Genomic DNA, 20,815 nt, shown 5'->3' on the forward strand with positions numbered 1-20,815 from the left:
AGCATCACATTTGTGGGGTCAATTAAACGCTCAAAATGGCCAGAAAAAGAGAACTTTCATCTGAAACTCGACAGTCTATTCTTGTTCTTAGAAATGAAGGCTATTCCACAAAATTGTTTGGTTGACCCCAAACTTTTGAACGGTAGTGTACATACAAGGTAAAGATACAAAAGCTGAAATAAGTCAATATTTTTAAATATATAATATAAAAACCTACCAGTTGAATAAGTGCCAGGATGTTGTCAAAAAAAACACTAAATATGTGACATGTCACCAGCACATCCCAGCCAGAGGAGAAACTGGTGGAGGAAAAACCTCCAAACAGCCATATTTCAACACTAAAACTTGTTTGTATGCACAATGGAATTTAATCCGGAGTAAAAAAAATATGTGTATGTTTCATTTGTCAGTAAGACCACAAGAATTACAGTAAATCAGATGACTTCAAGACAGCATCGATCTCATTAATTCAAATCATCCACATCATTGTTGTTCATACTTTATTTAGTGATGTATGAATTAAACATCCAAACACAACATTTAAGACATTTACATGTAAATCAGTCATTAAAAATAATTCACAGCATAGTTATTAACAGTAAATAGTCCAAGCAATTCACCAAAATAGTGATCTTTTTGTATGTCTCTGATGATCACAGTATCGTGTCATTTAAATATGTTAAAACATTACCAGCTCCACCAAATAACAGTGGAAAGTTGTAGTTATCTGTGAGATCCGTAGTTTAAAAGATACTAACTCTTACATAAAGCATTTCCTTCTGACATTTACATTGCCACATAGCTAAACACACTGAAATGACCACACTCGCCCCTGGTGAACAAGAGGCACACAGCCAACAGTAACATTAGAGATAGAGCATGGAAACAAGTGTGAAAATAAACGAAACCAAAGTGTTTTAGAAATCCGACTAATTTAGTGCATGGAATCGTATTGATTGATTAGTTCAAGTTCCAAAACCACGCTCCATTCCTCTCTAATCGCCATGCGTTCACTAGTAGCAAAGAGAGATAATATGCCAAATAGTTACTCACCAAGTTGACAAACCAGAAAACACCAGCCATCGTGTTTCAGCTGGGAACGGCACGGTGCACACTAAGCCCTGAAGCAGGATCACATTCTCAGAAAGGCATATAGCATACTGACTATCCAGAACCAATAAACTGCTTTCAAAATGTCCATATTGTCCCTAATTGCATACTTTTCATAACAAATATTTATTTTATCTTGAAAATTTTTACTAATTCAACATTTCTGAACCAAAGCCATTTCAACATCAAAACATTCAGCATGTTGAATGTTTTCAATTTCTGTTCCACATCCCCCCCCAAAAAATCACCCTTCAACGCTACTTCTACATTTTACCATTGATATGATTTGCTAGTATTTTAGCCATTTTCATGTAAATCTCACAATCGCAACAATCCCTCCATGTATCATTTAACACATTTACTGTACGTCTAACAATCATCCACACACAAAAGCCAATTGATCTAAAGCTAATGATCAAGCCATGGTATTGGTAGGTTAAAATTGTATATGTTTATTTCTTGTTGTTTATCATCAAATTTGAATGTGATGATTGTAAATAGAAGGCGATGAGAAATCTGCTCGACCAATAATCAACTAGTTGTGGTTTTTGTTACCCAAAAGGCCAAACCATACCTTCTAGTTGCTGGTTTTATAATGCATCAACCGCAATGAGACGAGTAGCTACCATGTAATGGAAAAAAGGTTTATAATGTGCATGGTATGTCAGTGGTTAAAATTGACACCATGATCACAAACAGTAAACAATATTTTGGAAACCATTTATTAGTGACTGGGTGGAGTTTTGACTTTATACACTTCAGCATATTCAGAAACTAGTAAGAACAAAGTGGATACAATATCAACCTATATTTCAGCATCTTCTCCTGCCATTGTTCTATTTTCCAAAAAATACTTTCTACAAACTTCTGACTGGCTAAAATATCCTTACAATGACAGAAGCAATGGTTGTTTTAACAGGCTTTGATAGGCTCTGTTTTAAAGACAATGGAATATTTAATTAAGTTCTCACTACTGATGTGGATGTTTCTTTTTGGTTATAATGTACTTTTGCCGCATGACCGCAAACCATAAATAGCGACTATGCAGAGCGATGTTACAAAAAGTGTAGTGTCATGTTGAAAAACAAAAAGTCATGATGTAAAAACAAGTTCCCAGACATTTGCCTTTGAGCATTTTATATCGTTAAAATGCATAGAGGCCTCCACTAATGGGCATTCTCTAAGTGGGTCACATTAAAACAGCTGCTTTCCATGACACACACATGCACACACGGACAGGTTGTACAGTAATCTACTTATTGCTCTGATAGTAAATGACCCGAGTTGTCAAAACACAGCTGCTCCCTCCATTCCTCTCTCACAGACACACACACAATGATCAACATCAAATACCTCTAAATCCTATAGCACTGTCATGCATATACTGTTAAGTACAACCTAAATCCAAATTTAACATTATTTCACAATCAATACAAAATACTAATGATATGACATATGGCCCTTTACCACATTTGCCGTGGTGCGTTCTGTTGGCACACAACCACAATGTAATCATTCTATCCCACAGCTAAAAACATAATTTGATTGACAGCTATACATACACTCAAACATTAAAACTCCTCTTTACTGAGTGACAAGGAAAACAAAGTCCACAGAGGAAGCACACTTCAACAACCAACAATGAATTTGACTTTACTCACAGACAAATTAACAAACTAGTATTACATTGTGTAAATAGTGAACAATACCAGCGGATATCTGGTTTACGGAGCGAATATTCATTAATCATTAACATGGGATTCTATGTCTTCCAACCTAGGTCGGCCATTGTAAGATCTGTTGATATATGACAATGTCACTCACCACAACTATCTATAATTTTATCAACTTCCACCACATTTTCAAATACATATATTATTTGGATGAGTATGTAAGCCTAGCTCCAAAATCACTGCATACAACCATACAAGTAGTACAGATATCTTTAAAGCTACATAGTCATAAGACAAACTGTCTCATGGTCTTACGTCACTGAAACTTTATTACTATATCTATCTGACATTTCCTCAACAGTCCAATGGAAGTGTGTGCCAAATACAACAGGGATTTGTGATATATTGCATTTTTAATATCAGGACTATCATGTGTCAGCAAAATAATAGCACAGGCAACACAATAAAGTGCATGTTTCCTCAAATGCTCACCTTTTTGTAAGTAGTATAGATACACAATGGGGTGTCCTAGTGTTTTTTTACATGACAGATGTATTTCACAACTTATTTAATGTTATGTACATCTTAGGAAAATGTCTACAGTACCCCCATAAGACAAGCAGGAATAGTGTAGCAGCAGAAATCATTCAATCCTACAGTACCTCTTCTGCATATCTATTACTGATTATTTATTCACATGTTGATGCTATTCTGTTTGCCTACATTGTGTAAGCTACATGTTATAAATGTACAATACAAATGTACAAATACGTAATGAAAAAGGTTGGTTTTGTTGGAGTAAAAGGAACAAGAACAGCACAAAAGGATCACACAACATTATTATGTCCAACAAATGCTATTGTTTGGAATCCTGACAAAAGACATGCATGACAGAGTTACACAAACATTTGAGACTGATGTATCAGTTTACAGATTCATTGTCCAAACAACTAAACAAGAGAAATGGAACCCGATAAAACACACATAGCATCCTGATTATGTAGTCATGTTTGTAAAACAAGCTTTGTTAAAATCTGCATCCAATCAGCTGCAAGTACAACATAACTTATTTAAAAAAGCAAATGCAAAAAATACAGTATACAGAAGTATCAATGAAGCTGATTACAGTAAAACATCAGAACAACATACTCTACTTAACAAACACACATGCACACAATCACACACATGCACACAATCACACACTAACCCATCTTACATACACTCAAGACCATGAATGCCATGGTTACTTTAATCCAGTCTATTCTACAACACGGTTAACACTCGACCGTCGGAAAACATGGCTGTCATCTATGGCAAAAAAGGAAAAACTGGCAGATTACCTCCCTTCTTCGTCTTCAAATAACCTCAAAAAGCAAAGGCTGTGAAAAAAGAACCTTGAAAAAAACACAAGCTTTTCCACCCAGCAAAGCAGCAAAGGGGAGTAAAGCAGAAATACAAGACGGGGTGATGATATAAAAGGCAAAGAGAGAAAAAAATGTGGTTTCCTTTTGTGGTGAAAAAAAATAGACAGATGGCCAAGAGGGAGAGAAAGCAAAGCAAAGGACGAGCTACAGAGCCGACATTTTAACTGCTGCTGAGGCAAGGAGCAAAAGCAAGAGGGAATGAGAGAGAGAGGGGAAGGTGGGGGAGGGACCAAAGCTAAGCACTGCTGGCTTGATCTCCAAATTTTACGACTCACTCTCTTTTATTTTGTCCTACTGCCTCTGAGCTCTATAAATCAATAAGGGTCTCCTTCACAATTTGACTTTCCACAACACTATAAGTGATTGCATTCATTCTCTTACTTATGCAACCATTCACTTGTAGTAACAATAACGACATAAAACCATCAACATGCCAGTGTTTATCATTCTAATGCTAACAATGTACAGTACTCAAATGCGATCTGTACCTTCAATCATTCAGCTTGCATCAGTATTTATTCAAGCAGTGATCTATCTCACTTCCATATAATTCCAATAGTTATGATTCTGCGCAGTCTCACAGGAAATCCAAAACCGATTACAAGTTCACAAAAGCAACATTTTAAAACTGTAACATGGGAATCTACTTCATCATACACTGCAGTCGACACTTGTATTTTGCAAAACTATTTTTTTCTAAAATGTGCAACTATGACAATAGAAATAGACCACAAACTAATGTTCACGACAGGATGATGGTTCTCAAAATAAGAATGATAACTTTCTGGATAAGTGGCCCCTAAAACAGTTTAATTGAATAGCCCTTGTTTACACCAGCAAGAATACAGATTAAAGCAGCAGCAGTGGAAAGTTTATATTTCCAAATAAAGGATCAATTATTATATGACGCAAAACCAACTTTTCTTACCTATTGGTACCTGCTTAAGTGTATTTGGGATCTGTATAAATCCCGCTAATTTGAAATCAAACCATGGAGGCATTGTATAGATATTCATAAAACAATGTTGCCGTCCTTCATACTTCCTCCAAAACAATCTGTTTGGAATTCTGTTCAAATGTGATGTTTTGTTCAAATGTGACGTCAGATTATCCATATACAGTATGGTAGAAATTTACCCAAACATCTATGCGTGAGTCAGCCTATTTTAATCAATTTAAATCCAGCAATATCAACATCATGTCCACGATAAAGCCATTTAAGGAAAATGCTCTGTTGTGTGTTTGCTTTAACCAGCACAAGTCACTACACGAACCTTCAGCTTCACCTGAAGTAAAAAGTATCTTACTCTTAACTTTATTGATTTGTGGCAATGTGCCATCAACTGTGAAGAGGTCGCTTCGAGTGTGTGCAAAAAAGAGTCCCGCTTCACCCACAATCTTTCACAAAACAATGCATTTTCCCAAAAATAATAGCTTTTAATGGTCGAGTCGGTGACTATTATTTATGGCAATGGAGGAGACAATGAAATGGTAAGAAATAATAGTAGGTTAGAAATGTGTGAATGATACATTAGCAATGTTAGCTTGATTTGTTGTGTAGCTAGGTTAGCCTTTTACTGTAAGACAATAGCATCTCTGTCTTCCGGCAATATAAAGATGGATTTTTCCCAAAAATTACTATAAATGGAGTCGGCGACTACCATATATAGCAATGGAGGAGACAGTGAAACATTAAGTAGTAACAGTAGGTTAGAAATGTGTGAATGATATGTTAGCATTGTTAGGTCGAGTTGTTGTGTAGCTAGCATAGGCTTCTACTGTAAGACAAAAGCATTGCCGTCCTTCGGCAAAATCAAAAAGGATTTTCCTAAAAATTACTTTCAATTAGATCAGTGTCTACTGTGTTTAGCAATGAACAATGATAGCAATGATAATCTGTTATTACGTTCGCGATGTAACTCGTGTGGTTTACTTAAAGGCCTACTGAAACCCACTACTACCGACCACGCAGTCTGATAGTTTATATATCAATGATGAAATCTTAACATTGCAACACATGCCAATACGGCTGGGTTAGATTAGTAAAGTGCAATTTTAAATTTCCCGCGAAATATTCTCGGTATGATGACGTTTGCGCGTGACGTCACGGATTGTGCGGACATATTGGGACACCATTGTGGCCAGCTATTAAGTCGTCTGTTTTCATCGCAAAATTCCACAGTATTCTGGACATCTGTGTTGGTGAATCTTTTGCAATTTGTTTAATGAACAATGAAGACAGCAAAGAAGAAAGCTGTAGGTGGGATCGGTGTATTAGCGGCTGGCTACAGCAACACAACCAGGAGGACTTTGAGTTGGATAGCAGACGCGCTACCGTGAGTACAGCTTTGGCTTCCAAACATTTGATCGCTTGCGTACGTGCGTGCCGCTATGTGCATGTCACGTACGTAACTTTGGGGAAATATATGTGCTGTATGAACTTTACGGAGGTGAACGGTACTTTGGGCTGTGGGATTGAGTGTGTTGTGCGGGTGTTTGATTTGTATTGGTGGGTTATATGGACGGGAGGGGGGAGGTGTTTGTTATGCGGATTAATTTGTGGCATATTAAATATAAGCCTGGTAGTGTTGTGGCTAATAGAGTATATATATGTCTTGTGTTTATTTACTGTTTTAGTCATTCCCAGCTGAATATCAGGTCCCACCCGCCTCTCACAGCATCTTCCCTATCTGAATCGCTTCCACTGCCCTCTAATCCTTCACTCTCACTTTCCTCATCCACAAATCTTTCATCCTCGCTCAAATTAATGGGGTAATCGTCGCTTTCTCGGTCCGAATCGCTCTCGCTGCTGCTGGCCATGATTGTAAACAACGTGCAGATGTGAGGCGCTCCACAACCTGTGACGTCACGCTACTTCTGGTACAGGCAAGGCTTTTTTATCAGCGACCAAAAGTTGCGAACTTTATCGTCGATGTTCTCTACTAAATCCTTTCAGCAAAAATATGGCAATATCGCGAAATGATCAAGTATGACACATAGAATGGACCTGCTATCCCCGTTTAAATAAGAAAATTGAATTTCAGTAGGCCAGGGGTCGGCAACCAGCGGCTCCGGAGCCGCATGCGGCTCTTTGATCACTCTGATGCGGCTCAGCTTGTCACGGCCATCCTTGCGCTCTGTTTGTCAAACCTCGGGACACGCCCACGGCCGCGCACAAGCTTTTCTCTCTCTCTCTCTCTCTCTCTCTCTCTCTCTCTCAGTCTCTCTCTCTCTCTCTGCCTCTCTCTGCCTCTCTCTGCCTCTCTCTGCCTCTCTCTGCCTCTCTCTGCGCAATACAACATAAACCGTTGGCCAACCAAAAAGTAACCACAGAACACTATACGGGAGAAATTCGGGAGAATGGTTGTCCCGGGAGATTTTCAGGAGATACACTGAAATTAGGGAGGGTTGGCAAGTATGAACATCGCACACGCCTCACAGATGAGAGCTTACAATCCTGTGTGAAGATAAAGGTGACGTCATACAGTCCTGATGTGGAGACGCTGTGCGCTGCGGTTCAGGAGCAGAAATCACATTGACCAAGTATGATAAATATTTTAATTTACTATAATTTTGCATATATTCAAATCTTTTAATTGTTCAGTGAAATAGACATTTTATTATTCAGGTTGGCAGCTGACTGCACGGCGCCAGTAAAAGGATGACGGCACAGAGAGAGAGGATGGAATTTTTGGTTCTCTGCCAGTGGATAATTTAAGTTCGCCGTTTTGTTTTTTCATTACTACAAGGAGGACTTAAATAGACATTAAGTATTTTACTTAACCTTCAACCCGACGTCTTTTTCGGAGTTAAAAAACGTTTTGTTGCATGCAGAAATTGTAATTCATTTTCTCTGCAGTCGTTCATTGATTTCATAAATGTAACCCATAATAGTTGTTTATACATAGCACAAAGCAAAAAAAACTTTATATGCAGTGTTATTTCATTTTAAATTTCAAAAGAGTTTTGTGGCTCCCATTGTTTTCTTTAATTTGTGAAACGGGTCAAAATGGCTCTTTGAGTGGTAAAGGTTGCCGACCCCTGCAGTAGGCCTTTAATAGCCGGATTGAACCTCTGTTGTTTACAAGTCCTTAAAGCAGCAGCAGTGAAAGTATCAAAGTAATATAGAATAGAAAAGCATTTTATTGTCATTATACCCATGTATACATCCAAGATGATGATATAACCCCTTTAAGGCTCAGAGTTTTCTCGAAGAAGACCGCTTTACGAGTTATGACGTCTTTAGTAGGTCTGGGCGCTTCTTTCGAAAAAAGATCCAAACCGACAGAGCTTTTACAGACATAAAACAGCCCTTTGGATTATTTAGATGTTTCTCCCCTTGTAATTCTCTTACTAGTAACACACTATCCATCTGAAGTAAAGGACTGGTTGTGTCGTTACACGACAGGAAGCCAGATAATGCAAAGCGTGAAGAATGCCAGAAACCTAGCAGACAAGTAACACTGTCCCATCCAGTCCACGGCACAGAAGTTTCATGGAGGAAAACTGAAATTGCGAGCCAACAGTACAACATGAGCAGCTTGTACACTAAAGGGATTCTGTTTTAGTTGTTAGACACACTTTGGCTACAATAAGGATGACATCAATCAAAAAGTAGAGTAGTATTTGCAAGTGGAATAATTGTGAAAAACCAAAATGAGGAGCATGAGGAGGTTGAGGTGGGCTGGGTTGGGGGGAGGCGGGGTTAGGGGGTTCTGGGTATTTGTTCTGTTGTGTTTATGTTGTGTTACGGTGCGGATGTTCTCCCGAAATGTGTTTGTCATTCTTGTTTGGTGTGGGTTCACAGTGTGACGCATATTTGTAACAGTGTTAAAGTTGTAAATACGGCCACCCTCAGTGTGACCTGTATGGCTGTTGACCAAGTATGAATGGCATTCACTTGTGTGTGTAAAAAGCAGTAAATATTATGTGATTGGGCCGGCACCCAAAGGCAGTGCCTTTAAGGTTTATTGGCGCTCTATACTTCTCCCTACGTCCGTGTACCACTCCGTACAGCGGCGTTTGAAAAAGTCATACATTTTACTTTTTGAAACAGATACCAATAATTTCCGATATTACATTTTAAAGCATTTTTTGGCCGATAATATCGGCAGTCCGATAACAAGAACCAAAGGAGAGGTGATTTACACAAACAGAAAACATTACTATCAGCACAAAAGAGCTGTAGAAAGTACTGTTATCTGTTAGATCCGTAAGCTTTTGCACGTGACAGCTACAGTTCTAGCCCAATACTATTAACATGTGGCATTGTCTACCCACAATCCCACATAATTTATTGAGCTGAAATGCACAGAATTTAGCCGACAGTTGGATCATTAATAGTGAATGTAAACAGGGACTTCACATACACAAGTGAGAGGAAACAGATTTATTTGAGAAATCAGACTAATTTACTGCATGTAAACCAAACTGACACATTTTGTCCACTACATTGTATCGGCACTGCACCCTTGAAACTATAGCTGACAAGGTAACTAGAATTAGCATCCGGATAGATCAGTGAAAAAGCATCAAAATCATGTCCAATGTCCACAATGACTATAATTTGTCTATAAAAATTGTTATAATTATACCTCTGCATAACATTGTAAGTGTATTAACATTAAGGGAAACAACGCACCGGTCTTTCCTTGTTTCCCACCGTGGTTACTTTGAAGCCAAGAGCTACATACGCTTCATCTTATTCTGGTATGGCGAAAAAAGCATGTTCCCCGAGGCATCGTACTGCACCCCTCCAGGAGGACCCACCCGCCCCACTATGTGAGAAGGACAGGCTTAATCACAGTATAACACGGACAACACAAGTACTAACCTGATCTGCTGCAGGCACCGCAGCCTGATCTGTGATCAGCAGATTCACCAATGACTTACTTGTCTTTCAAAACATCCAATTCTTTTCAGGTGAAACTCTCCCTTAGTGTATTTAAAAGACTATGTTAGACATCCCCTGAGAGTTTATAACCAAACAAGCAAAATCTGTTAAAAAAAGAACATTATCAAAAGGTGGTAACTAGATTGTGCTTTTCTTTTTCTATATTTTTCAATCCGCATGCACAGTCCATTCTCATTCTTTGTGGGGGGTTTTTTTGACTGTGTCGAGGGGGAAGAGTAGAAGATAGACGTCCATGTATGGACAAAAATATACTGCATACAGTATTTGATTCCAAACGTGGTATGTCAGCGTCCAGCCCGTGTAATTAGAAGTTTCCATTATCGATTATTGTCTTTCAATTGGACTGAATTGTAGACTACTTGGTGAAAACCCCCGCAAGGAGAAGAAAACCCCACACATAAAAGGCGTGATGTGCACACATAGATTACAAATACAGAACCTTCTTGTTGTCATCAACAGTGCTACCCAATGGGCCACTTTGCTGCCGCAATCACACTCTTCAGATACATTTTGGTGGTGCATTAAGCAAAGTGTCTCTTTTGTAGTTATTACTCGGTATACTGCACAGACAGCCACAACCAAACAGCACAAGAAACAATGCTTTGTGACCTTGGGGTTCAAATTACTTTGTGGCATGCGTAAGCACAAAGATGGTACACGCCTGTATAATGCATGATAGTGTTTTGTACTTAGCAGCAGCTGTGAATAATACGCATGTAATTATTATCACGTTGAAAGAAATAGAACATAACATTTTGGTATGAGCAATATTGATAATTTCAGTGCAAAAATAAAAAGCTTCAAGGTATGAACTGGAAAACACAATAGGGCCATAGCTTGAGGCGTTAAATAGTTCCATTTTAATTCTGCCAATACATTACAAAAACAAACATTATACACAGTTTTTTTATAAGGTTAGGATCACACGTTCCACAGGTGTGCCATTTGGCACCAACACACGCACACGCTCACACACACACTTTACTGCTATCAAATCCTAATAATAGCAAACTAAGTCAGATAATATAAATAATAATAAAAAGTCTGCCTTTACAGTGATAATTGTTCTCAGTTTTGATACTTTGTTAGACGACTACAGGCGGCCCTCGTTTTTCGTGGTTACGATGCAATCCCATAAATTATTGATAGTACTGTACAAAAAGAAAAAAACTACAGTAGCTACGTGTGTGCGGCAGGAAACAGACGAAGAACAGCATTAGTTGTGTTGTTTTTCGTTAACTTTTTCACATTTATTGTGTCTCCCATGTATACGCCAAAGTCTTCTGTTGGCAGTGCATGAAAGAAGAGGAAAGTCATTACCATGGAAGTGAAATCGGACCTTGGAAAATTTAAAAAAAGGGGAGGAATGGTGACGAACTTCGGCTACATGCTTGGTCTAGGCCAGGGGTGGCCAAACTTTTTGGCTCAGGGGCAACATTGGCTTTTGAAATTTGACAGATGGGCCGGGCGAACACATGATGCATTCCAAAGCATAACATATCTGTTGGAACCAAGAGTAGACTTCCCAAACATGGGCTATACATCTATTTTCAACAATACCATATCAGAACCTCAAAGAAACATAAAAATGGTATTACAGGGTTAACACTTACATTCTCTTTCAGAGGAAGCAGTGTTGTTGATCACCATTTTTTTTGCCAATGCGTCGAAGTCTAGTATTAGTTTTGTTGTGGCAATTCTCAAAACATCTTTGCCTAATTGTGTTCTAATATTTGTCGGGCCGGATGTAGTAGATCAGCTGTAGTTTGCCCATCCCTGGTCTAAGCCGCATCTTTAAACATGTGAAATGGGGATAGGCGATATGGCCTAAAATCTATATAACGATATATTTTGCAGTCTCCGGCGATAACCATATTACGATAAATTATTTGGTATATAAATGAAAATACTATATGATAATAATAATAATAATATAACCATTTCAAAATGGGTTACAATTTAGCTAATTTAGCTGCTGACAAACGCAATTCCGGTTTTATTATTTTATCCAAAATTATTATTTATCTACTTGCAAATTTACTGATAACAACTGGTTACTTTCTGTTGTAACGTGGTTTCCATATATAGTTACCATATTTACTTCTGTTAAAATGTAATAAGCACTAATTTTTTTGTTGTTTAGATACTTCACATTAGTTTTGGGCGATACTACAAATTTGGGTATCAATCCAATCCAAAGTAGTTGTAGGAGCAGTTTTGTATTATATCAGTACAGAGTAAACTCAATTCACAAACGCCTCTATCTGTGATCTTAACGGTTTGCAAATGTTTACACCAAATATGCCTCTGTGTGCCAACCATGTCTCGCCATGCGAACGTTTCATTTATTCATTTTGCATGCCACTTGGAGCCATCGGAGACTGACATTTTGATGACGTCACTTCCTGTTCACAAGGGCACGGCCATTTTGAAGATGCAGGGCCCCCTACGTCACATTGCGTTTACATCCTGTACACACGGCGCAGCCATTTCAAAGAGCTTCAATGGATAGCGGCACTTCTAACAAGTTCATTTCCACAGTTGTCGTATTTTGCGCCGGTCAGAGCTGTGTCAGCCTGTCTTAGAGATCACTTTGTGTGATCAGAAACGCCTTAAATGTGTCCAAACTCTCACAGTCTCGCTGTAAAACTTCGGGTTGCTAGACAACCGCTTTGCACTAGCATTTTAGCTAGTTAGCCTCCGGCTTGCGCCACCTTCATTTCGAGGATTTTATCAGCGAATGGGAATTAGTCTTTAATTGTGATGAGACCAAAAAAGATGGCACAGCGGATCTTTAATACAGAGTAGGAGAAGGCACTACCGGGACACAAACCGATGAAGGATCCCGTTACACTGCTAGTTTGTGCCAACGCTAGCGCTGACTACGTGAAGCCACTGCTCATTTATCACTCTGAAACTCCCAGTGTTTTCAACAATGCCAAAAATATTTGCAGACATAAGGTAAAATTATTTTCCTTTTTTTGTGGACATGTGTGTTGACTTTTAAGCTTGCTGTAATGTTGTTGTGTTGTTTGGACACAAACATTGATAATGAGCCATTACCATCTTGTACATATACACATTATAGTGTCTTCAAAATGTGCAGTTTTTACTAAAATAGGGACTTTTGTTGAGGCTACAACCAATTATTCATCTGTACATTGATTCTTATGGGGAATTCTGCTTCACTATACACACTTTTCAGTTTATGAACCGTGTTCAATAACCAATTAAGTTCACAAATCGAGGTTCCTCTGTATTTCTATTTCAAGTACAGTGATGTATTTTAAAACACTTAAACTTTCAGTTCCAAAGTTAATTTATTCAACTACAAAACTTTTGGCCCGAATTTAGAATTGTGTTACTAAAACGAGTTTTGATTGGGAATCGAGAATGGTTTTGAACTAATAATGGGGTAAATTGATCTCAAGAATTGACTCAAAAATGTGAATTGAATCATGAGTTGAGAGTTAATATAAATATATATGCATCACTAATGCTCTGACTGATTTTGAGTGTGGCTGGGATTGTATCAAAAACAACATACATCTTTTCAGTACCTAAAATAAAGAAAAAACAAATGTCGATTTAGTCAGAGCCAAGTTGTGGGGGACAAATCTTTTTGTGGCGGCCTTGCTGTAATAATGGTAAGCTAAAATTAAACATGCACACAGATCGGCAGGAGGCAAAAGATTACACTACCAAGGCTGCATCTGCGCAGGGAGAGCAAGACTCCCTGCGCCAGGAGAGAGAGCATAGGCTTGGTGCTGGTAGAGGTGGCGGTGTGTTGTCATATGCATTGACCCAGTTTCAACTAACACATACATCATGAAGCAAGCATTGCAGAAGAACCAAGAATGACACACAGTACATTATAGTGCATTCAAAAGCAAAAGCTTTAGGCGATGACATGCATTTGGACACTGTTGGGGCACCAGGGGGCGCCAAAAATTGGCTTTGGAGGGTGAATCAGTTAAAATTAAAATATCACATTTATTTATATAGTATTTTATCTTTAATTATTTTAAATAAGGGGAACTGCACTTTCTTTAGAATGTTGCCTATTGTTCACAATCATGAGAGACATGACGACGGATGTATATAAACATTTTTAAAAAAGCATTCTAAATCGTAATTACAACGGAGCCAATGGGAGGTCCTTTTTTCCGCTCATAAAACCCAATAAATAACCATTCAAAATGCATCAACAATACTCCATTCATATCTCATGAATTTAATATTAACCAAGTACTAGTGATATTGTTATTATAAGTGCTAACGCTGACAAACTATTTGCGTGCCAATGTTGACATGATTGACTGATCAGCTGCTTCATAGTTTCCTTGCTCGTCAAACTTTATTGTGGATCATAAATCATTGCCTCTCACCTGGATAGTAGAACAACGAGTACATATTCCGATAAGTTGGTATACGTTGACAGCCAATCTAGACCCGATAATGGCGGGAACGACACGAAAAGACGCTTGGTTCCACACCAGCTTTTCTTCGCAAGGATTATGAGTCATTCTTCATCTAAGTGGGTATATATGAACATCCTAGCAGTCTGCAGTGAGTATTTATCAGTGATGATGTTAAAAAAAAAGCAAATGTTGTGATGCGTTTTTGAAATGAATGCGCCATGTGCCACCGTGTATGCTTAAAATGATCAAAATACGTAAATGTTAAATGTTATTATAAATGTGCCTGTTACTACATTAATATACTTACATCATGTATAGAAAACCTAAATGAATGTGTTTGAATGTTTTTTAAGGGAATTATAGGCAGAATAGAACAATTCCTATAGGCTCCATTGTAAGCGGACTTTTGATCGCATTTATTTACTATTTAGAATGCATTCAAAAAACACATCCGTCGTCATGTCTTTCTTTGATTATTGTGAACGATAGGAAAAAAGCCAAAAAAAAGTGCAGTTTCTCTTTAAGTACATATATATCACTTAATATAGTCTTGTTAAGTTTCATTAGCGTCCACTTTTGAAATATGATTAAAAGCTAAATTAGTAACAATAAGTTAGTGCATGACAAGCTCTAAATCATTTTGTGACATAATTTTCCTAAGTTTAGAGAGTTTTCTTAGTTGAAAGACGTAGTTCCTCATCAGCTGCTTACAGTGCTGCACTAATGACAGACCTTTGTCAAAGATAACTCCCAAGTATTTAAAGCTTGGCTTAGTAGACTGGCCTAAATCACACAAGTACTGTTTGATCCCTAGAATTGAATCATTGGTGCAATAACCATTATTTCTGTTTTGTCTGCATTGACCTGCAGAGACGTATCGCCTAGCCATTGTTTTATGTCCACTAAACAATGGAGCGAGGAGTTAAGCTTCCAGATCTCTGACGGCTTAAAGATGTAGTAAAGCTGGATATTATCAGCAAATATGTGGAAAGAAACATCAGTAAACCTTTGGATGATCTTTCCCAAATTGATCAAATACAGTAAAAATAACACAAGACCCAAAGCGGAACCTTGATGCACTCCACTAAACAAATCCTCTCAGATCTAATTTGGTGAGCTTTAACACTAAAGCTATGCCCAGATAAATATGTGAAGAACCACTGTAGAACTGACCCTGATAGTCCTAGTTGATGCCTCAGTCTTCTCAGCAGAACCTGATGGTCAACAGTGTTGAAGGAAAAGGACATATCCAAGAGAACTAGAACAGTGCATTTTCCAGAATCAGCAGATATCATAATGTTGCTGGACACTTTCAGTAAGGCCATTTCCGTAGGTAATGCGGACTGAAATGACTGACGGAACTCATGAAATAACCATTATTAAAAGATTTGTTTCAAAATGTTACATGGTAGAAGTTGGTAGTAGTCTTGTGCAACACAAACAAAACAACACAAGTATTAATCCTAGCATTCATTTGTATACAATGATACCAATAAATGCAATCCAAACAGTTATTTTAAAGAAGAGTGTGTAAGTGAGTGAGTGTGCAAGAACTATGCACAAAATAATACAATAAAGAAATTATTAGCGGCAAATTCCAAGATTATCTTTGTGTTTAAGGGGTCACATTTTAAACACTTTCTTGTGGTGTAAATAACATGTAGTGGTGGTTTTTTGGTCATCATTTTGCATAGATTATGTTTTACAGAATGTTTTGTATGCACTTTCCGACCATCTCTTCGGGATGAGCCGTTTTGTGGGTGGTCCTATTTAAGTGCCTCCACTTCGACAGCGTTTACTACCCTCCAGCCATGTTGTAGTTTTTAGCACTTCCATAGCGAGTCTACTGACTGATATAAGTTATAACTATACGCTACTTTGTATAAAAATAGTAACAGTGGAGGATGCATGTGCACGTACGAGCCAGTCTGCCCCACAACAGGAGGATAGAGAAAAATAAGGAGCTTAATGACTACAGTGCAGACTACAATGGCGCACTTGCACAAAGCACTTTGAGTAATATTCTATCATACACGGAGAAATCCACTGACGTCATCAATGAGAAAAACTTCACAAATGGGGCAAGTTCAAAAGTCTGGTTTGGAGGAAGTATGAAGGAAGGCAAGATTGCTTTATGAATATCCTGCTATGCCTCCATGGTTTGATTTCATATTTTCGGGACTTAAGCGATCCTGAATACATCAAACCGGTAACAATAGGTAAGAAAAGTTGGTTTCGCAAAGTAGATCCCCTTTAAGAGCGTTGAATCAATACGTGTGATCAACAAATGCAAACTCATGCCGTGTTGGTAATGAAAGATTAGTTTACATTCAGAGCTCACGTGTCAAGAGCATCCATCCATCCATTTTCTACCGCTTGTCCCGTTCGGGGTCACGGTGGGTGCTGGAGCCTATCTCAGCTGCATTCGGGCTGAAGGCAAGGTACACCCTGGACAAATCGCCATCTCATCGCAGGGCCAACACATATAGACAGACAACATTCACACACTAGGGCCAATTTAGCAACTTTTCACAATAATGATATAGGGCCAACACAGAGAGACTCAGGAGGAGCTTCTATCCCCAAGCCATCAGACTGCTCAACTGCACCGCTGATTAACACTTATCACAATTGCACAAAACCGCATGCACAAGAATCACTTTACTTACCACTGTGATTACCGGACTACAATACTCTTCATTCAATGACTGTAAATAATGTTAAAACAAAAGTATAGAGAAGTCATACTGTTCCATTACCTTTGTTCATACTACTGTCACTACTCAACTGCCAAAAGAACTGTAGACACCTTAATATTTATTACTTCCTATACTGTATATACTGTGTATACTGTATATACTGTTATACTATTTGATATTGCACTGGTACTGTATGTGACTACTGTACTTTTACTTGTACTGATACTTCTACCATACCTACTGGGACTTATTGTGCAACTTATTGTCTTGTAATTAATGTACATCAGAGCTATTCAAATGTTTGTATTTTTTGTATTTAGTGTATTAGATTCAGCAACTAGTGTTTGGATCCCACTGTACGCAATATCTGAAGAGCATGGAAAAAAGCATTTCACTGTGGTGTACTCTGCATGTGACGAATAAAACCTTGACCGTGAACCTTGAACAATTCCCATTTAGACGACACAACGATGAATGTTATATTCATGATGCTCATATCTAGTTACTAGCTATTCCAATGCAGTTGCTGCCCTTTATGTGACATAGTTGTGCCTGGATCGTCTTGTTCTATGTTCTTCGCTGACAGAATAACAAATCCTTTTTTCTTATTTGAAGTTTGGCAGTTCAAGCTAATGTTCTGCTCCTGTGACTGCTGCTGGCATAGTGTAGCTTGGTTAATTTTAGTTAGCACTAGGGCCGGGCCGATAATACGATATCAATACATATACATATATAACGCGATAGACACATTCGATATCAATAGAAAACGTGTTCAATAAAATATTCCATATATATTAATATTTTTTGGTCGGAGGAAACCAGAAATTATGAAGCAAGATTCGTTTCGTGAAGTCATTCGCGCTTTGGAACCCAGCAAACAGGAAGTGTCACTGAGCAATGTGAGGGACACGCTAACAGCCAATCAGTTAACAGTATTCACTGGGCAATGGGAGGGACACGGTAACAGCCAATCACGTAACAGTATCAACTACACCTTTCCTGCTGTTCGGCTCTCACCTCCCAGTGCCAGACCATAGTCAAGGAGCGCAGGGGAGACATTCTCTCCAGGCCCGATGTTTTCGTCGGGTGTAACCTCCTTCACTTTACCTGACAATGGGTTTGCTAAGCTGCGCTTTCGGGTCGTAATGACGAGGCCGCCAACTCGTGACAATTTGGTCGCTTTATTCTTATTTCTGCAGGGCACAACCGGACACATTCGCCAGTTGCCACTACTGCTGCATGGTACTGCTCGCTCTCTTAACTCTTCCACTCACTTACTGACATCACTCACCCAACACACTGCCATTCTGAAATGAGCACACACACACATATGCTACTCTCATAACTAGTGTGATTGCACCGCCTTTCTGTCTCGCTGTGTATTCTCTGCATGGAGTGAGAAGAGAAACTGTGATATCTTGATATATCAAGTTAACAGAAACTTGTCTTTAGTGTTGTTGGTTTTGATGCAGACAGTGCGGCAACATCCTGACACTCCCAATGTGTCCGTTTGATTAGTTGCTTCCCAAACTACTGAGTAGTGTTCAATAGCTTATATACTTCTGTCATCTAGTGTCTCAAATATGCAACTACCTTACAATCTACTTTGATTATTTTATTACCTTAGCCACGCTCATTCTCCCTGTCTACCAGACACTTCCACCGATCAATAGCACCCTTGGTAAGTTAGAAATTGTTTTACTGAATTTATTGGCAAGCTTAAGTAAGACATAAAAAGTATCAATAATTATTGATATAGATCAATATAAAAATATTGTGACATACTTTTCGGCCATATCGCTTTGCCCTACAGGTAGTTTGCACACAATTTCCTCATAATAAGGTTCATGCATTTGGGCATGACCTTGCACGCAGTTTTGGATGCCTTTCGAAGCTGTTTTTTGCAGTCTATCCTTAACAGTGGTCCATTTGTGACATCACACATTTCTCGCACATGCTGTCCGCTATTTTGTGCCAAGACTGTTCGCAGATGCCTGGAGCCTCCAGAGTTATTTTTTCTCATTCTATGCTCTCCGGCCAGCGTTGATGTCTATAAAATGAATACTTCGGTGTTTATTTGTCCACGACATTTCACTGTCAACATGGTGCAAGTAAGTGCAACTTGGTTTAGCCGCTAAACTCGAACAAATAAGACGGTTCCATCTAATCGTGGCATGCACACAATATCACCAGCGTGTGACATGCAGTGAGATAAATGCTGGCTTTTTATGTAATGATCCGAGAGTGGGGAGGTGTATCTAATGTTGTGACAGGCAAAGCTATATAATGTTTATGAAGTTTATTTGTGACCGTGACTGCAAAAAAAGGGGTGATTTAAGATACCGGTATGTACATTTAACAGGGGATTTTTTCAAAAGGTAAATTCTGATGCGTTTGAAAAAATCAGGCGTGGAGGGTTTCATTTGCAATTTAAAGTGAACGCCTCAATTCCCCAACCCAATAAACGGGTTATAAATGTGACTGGAGCAAAATTTAGACCAAAGCATATCCAATCTATGTTTTTTAGACCACAAGGAAGTGTGTTAAATGTAGATTACAATCAACTCTTTAAGAGTTTGCGAGGATGGCGCCCTGTGATGGCCTCACGTACCAAATTGGCAAGAGAGCGGAGAAATGTCTGTAGCTTTTATTTACACAAAAGTAAAGGGGTTTTGTAAACACTAATGCCAGCGGGTCGAAATAAAAATGCAATATCAGGCGAAAGTAGGCGCTGCAGTGAATCTGGGAAATGGAGTCCAAAAATACACTCTTTGTTCTCCTGATATCAGACAGTGTGAGTGACCACATTACAAGATGTCTGCGGATAGTTACATCTGAGTGTGTCTTATGTCGGTTTACAAAGTAGGCCATTGTTGCTAGGTAACACGCAGTCTGTAGACAGAGAAGAGAAGCCGCAGAAGATAATTCTGTAATTAATTCCCCTTATTTTCATATTTGTTTCATTGTATGTTACCTTTAATGATTGTCTTTTTATTAAATTTTTCACAGAGATGAGACCATTTTTAAAACTGACCAAATGTTTTATGGAGGGAGTGAGACAAGCATGTATAGATACCCCCAGGTAACAGATTAGGTGCAGTGAGTAAAGTCACGCATTGAGTGTGATTGTCTCTATTAGTAAATATTATTTATGTTATTGATGGTGTTTTCCCAATGGCCCTTCTGGCAGAGCAGGGTTTTATTATTCTATGAAGTGTTTATTTACATAAACTGTTTAAATGTGTCGTAAATACTGGCTCCTATCGTCTTACAGACCCAGACAGTCTTACGTTACCCCGGTCAGGCAGCAGAGGAATAGTTTGAACTCTGGACTGGTGTATCAGTGAAACTATTTAAATCCAAAAGTATAATGGAATTACTGCATAAGTAAGTAGTCAACTAGTGAGTGATTGTTTCATCTGTGCTTTTTTTTATCCACCTTGTCAAGGCAATTGCACAAAACACAATTTGTTACAATTTACATAACTTAACAAGTCAATGGAAAATAATAATTTTAACATAAAGCACTCCCTCAACAGACAACTTCTTCATCCTAAACCTTCCATACCTTAAT

The 20,815-nt window shown here is 38.5% G+C and overlaps 1 protein-coding gene across 2 annotated transcripts in view; it reads right to left on the minus strand.

The window, feature by feature from the left end:
* Positions 1-20,815, minus strand: part of jmjd1cb (jumonji domain containing 1Cb) — a 257,366-nt gene that overhangs the window by 73,140 nt on the left and 163,411 nt on the right. Inside the window, exon 1 of one of the 2 annotated variants that reach the window (XM_062056389.1) lies at positions 4,124-4,363. The exons of the other annotated variant lie outside the window; for it this stretch is intronic. The gene's annotated coding sequence lies outside the window, so the exon portion shown is untranslated. Of the gene's footprint in view, positions 1-4,123; positions 4,364-20,815 lie in introns of those variants that run through there. 2 annotated transcript variants of the gene reach the window in all.

Source organism: Entelurus aequoreus, linkage group LG08, assembly GCF_033978785.1.
Source record: "Entelurus aequoreus isolate RoL-2023_Sb linkage group LG08, RoL_Eaeq_v1.1, whole genome shotgun sequence".
NCBI classification, from domain to species: domain Eukaryota; kingdom Metazoa; phylum Chordata; class Actinopteri; order Syngnathiformes; family Syngnathidae; genus Entelurus; species Entelurus aequoreus.